The sequence below is a fragment of the Littorina saxatilis genome, linkage group LG7 (genome assembly GCF_037325665.1).
Source record: "Littorina saxatilis isolate snail1 linkage group LG7, US_GU_Lsax_2.0, whole genome shotgun sequence".
NCBI lineage: Eukaryota > Metazoa > Mollusca > Gastropoda > Littorinimorpha > Littorinidae > Littorina > Littorina saxatilis.
The window spans coordinates 49,792,893-49,796,036 of record NC_090251.1 but is presented as its reverse complement, the minus strand read 5'-3'; the positions used below and the strand labels follow the sequence as shown (position 1 = coordinate 49,796,036).

At 32.9% G+C, this 3,144-nt stretch overlaps 1 long non-coding RNA gene across 1 annotated transcript; it reads right to left on the bottom strand.

The window, feature by feature from the left end:
- Positions 1–571: 571 nt before the first annotated feature.
- On the bottom strand, positions 572–1,951 carry LOC138971706 (uncharacterized). Its single transcript, XR_011457348.1, has 2 exons — positions 699–1,951; positions 572–632 (listed from the first exon to the last, which is right to left on the bottom strand). It is a non-coding gene; the product is annotated as an uncharacterized lncRNA (long non-coding RNA).
- Positions 1,952–3,144: the final 1,193 nt, after the last annotated feature.

Below are 3,144 nucleotides of genomic sequence, written 5' to 3'. Positions count from 1 at the left end.
ATCCAACAAATTGGAAGAATGGTGTAAATATTCCATTATACAAAGGCGGTTGTCCAACAGATACAAACAATTATCGTGGAATAACATTAGCTAGTACACTGGGGAAAGTTTTCAGCACTATCATCAATATAAGAATAAACGCATTTTTAGAAAGGGAAAATAAATTGATTCCAGAGCAAGCTGGTTTCAGACAAAACAATAGAACAACAGATCAAATATTCATTATTAAGAAACTTGCAGATCAAGCCCTAAAATTAAGAAATGGCAGGTTGTATGGGTGTTTTGTTGACTTTCAAAAAGCATTTGATAATGTATGGCATGATGCATTGCTAGTAAAATTAAATCGAATAGGAATAACAGGATAATGTTTTCACATTATCTACAATATATATATATTCTGATGCCACAGTTTGTGTACAATCCTCTGATGGATACAGTAGGGAACTAATTGTGAAAAAGGAGTACATCAGGGCAATACATTAAGCCCAACCTTATTCAACATATTCATAAATGATATTACACAAAACTTGTTGGATAATGATTCCCCCAAAATTGAAACTCATTCTAATGATCGAATTTCATGTCTTTTATATGCTGATGATTTAGTTATTTTTTCATCTACAAAGAAAGGCCTACAGCGGAAACTAGATTACTTATATGAGTATTGCCAAAAATGGGGATTACAGATAAACAGAGACAAAACCAAAGTAATAGTATTTTCAAAAATAGATCCAAAGGTGCCAATATATTTTCATTGTGGAGAAGACATTATTCAAACAGCTGAAGAATATAAATATTTGGGAGTTGTACTACATAAAAATGGCAATCTAAATAGAGCACAAGATCATCTGAGCAAACAAGCAAACAAAGCACTTCATGCTTTACGTCGAACGTTCCGTAAAACTGATATCAACATAAAAGTTATGTTACAATTGTATGATAGTTTGATTTCACCAATATCAACATATGGTGCAGAAATCTGGTTTCCACACCAGATTAATACAAATGAACTATTAGATTTATCAAAAATGTTTAAAGAATGCATGACTTGTAAATATCAACATGAAAAAGTTCATTCAAAATTCTGTAAACAAATTCTTGGGGTACATAAGAAAACTATGGTAGTACCAGTACTAGGAGAATTAGGAAGATTCCCAGTTAGCATTACAATAATATGTAATATCATTGCGTACTGGTTACACATATTGGATCTTCCACAAACATCTCATCTGAGCAAAGTATATAATCATATGTACACCAAAGGCAGTGAAACATATCCATGGATATCATTTGTAAAACAATTGTTACAAGTCATTGGATTAGATCATGTGTGGAAAAATCAATCCACTTTTAATGTCAAAAGGTTAAAATATGTTATATGTCAAAAATTGGAACTCCAATATATACAATTCTGGAAAGGTCAAATAAGAAGTTCACCAAAGTTAAATTTTTATCAAAAAATAGTAACAAATTATAAAACGGAACCATATCTGTTATGCATAAAACAAAGAAAATATAAACAATCGTTGTGTAAACTGAGAATAAGTGCCCACGACCTGAAAATTGAAACTGGTAGATACAGCAATACACCTAGGGAAAATAGATTATGTGAAACATGTGGAGTAATAGAAGATGAAATACATTTTCTAGATAACTGCATAGAAAACAACCAATTACGAAAATCTTTCATGAGTGAAATTAATCGACCTATATATTCATATGATGTACCAAGTCAACTTTTGCAAGTAGACAAAGTACAAACTAAATTGGGAGAATTTGTATATAATTGCTTCCAAAAAAAAGAAACAATGTAATCATTTGGTTATTTATCTTCCCGTGTCTTATAAACACTACGTTTCATGACAATAAAGTTTATTCGTATTCGTATTCGTATTCGTATTCACACACACACACACACACACACACACACACACACACACACACACACACACACACACACACACACACACACACACACACATATCCTTTTTTCAATCGCTTTCAGAATCTAGGGTACTTAAGAGTAACAACGACAGCACCTGTTGTTGTTTATGTTGTAATTGTTGGATTTAAACATTTCAGGATCTGAAAAAGAAAGGTCAGTTAGCGCTCTTAACGAATACGAGACGTACAAACACAATACAGTTATAATACGTAACACATTTCCTGACAACTGAGAGAATAAAAAGCATTGAAATGAACAAGCGACCTTCATTCTCATTCATTTTGTTAAAACTTTTTCTTTCTTTCAGAAACAACTAGATTTTGGACTACAGCGCGCACCAGAAACTCGTGTATCGTTCTTGCTATTTCAAAAAAACATTTACGTTTGTTTGTGTCTGGTTTTGCTTTATATGACTTTGTGAGTTCAATATTTTTTATGTTTATACTCGACCATTATTTTGATGTTTTATTAGTTTAATACTTTGATGAGGTATGTGCGCAGTCTTTGCTTTTGTTTACAATTATTCTCTGTATATGTTCCAAGGACAGGTTGGAAGATTAGGCTAAGCCTAAAACCTTTATCCTTATGTAATAAAGTTCTGAAGTTCTAAAGTTTTAAAAGGCTTCTTCTCGGGTGCCACGAGATTGGCTCACCATAACTCTCACTTAAAGGTGGTCGTCTACATTTTTGCTTTTTTTCAATAATCTTATGGTTAGATTTCGATACAAAATTATGTCAAATGATGAATGAACCATGGGGAAAAAAGTTATAGAAAAAAAAATATATGTCAAAATTTTTTTTATTTTTGGGTAGCGTGACTCACGCTTCCAATATTTTGTTTTCTGTTTGCCGAGAACATGTGCTTTGCCTAAAAATACTGACCAATCAAATTCATGTCACTATGCTTATAGCCACGCCCAAACAAGTGCAGCAACAGTTTGACACTGGAGAGCTGTCCACGCTTTTTTTTAAACGCACGAAACGCACGGGATTTGAGAGGAATTTTGCGCTTGGCATTTTCCAAATAAGGATATCCTACTATGAGTACTACGCTGGAATACTACAATGAATTTTCAAACGGCTACACTGGCTTCGTCTCTCCTGATTGAAAGGGGGTGTATTGTTGATATTTGTAGATAATAGACTCAGCATTTTAATGGTCAAATGGCGATTTCGGTATAAAAATGTAGACAAGGACC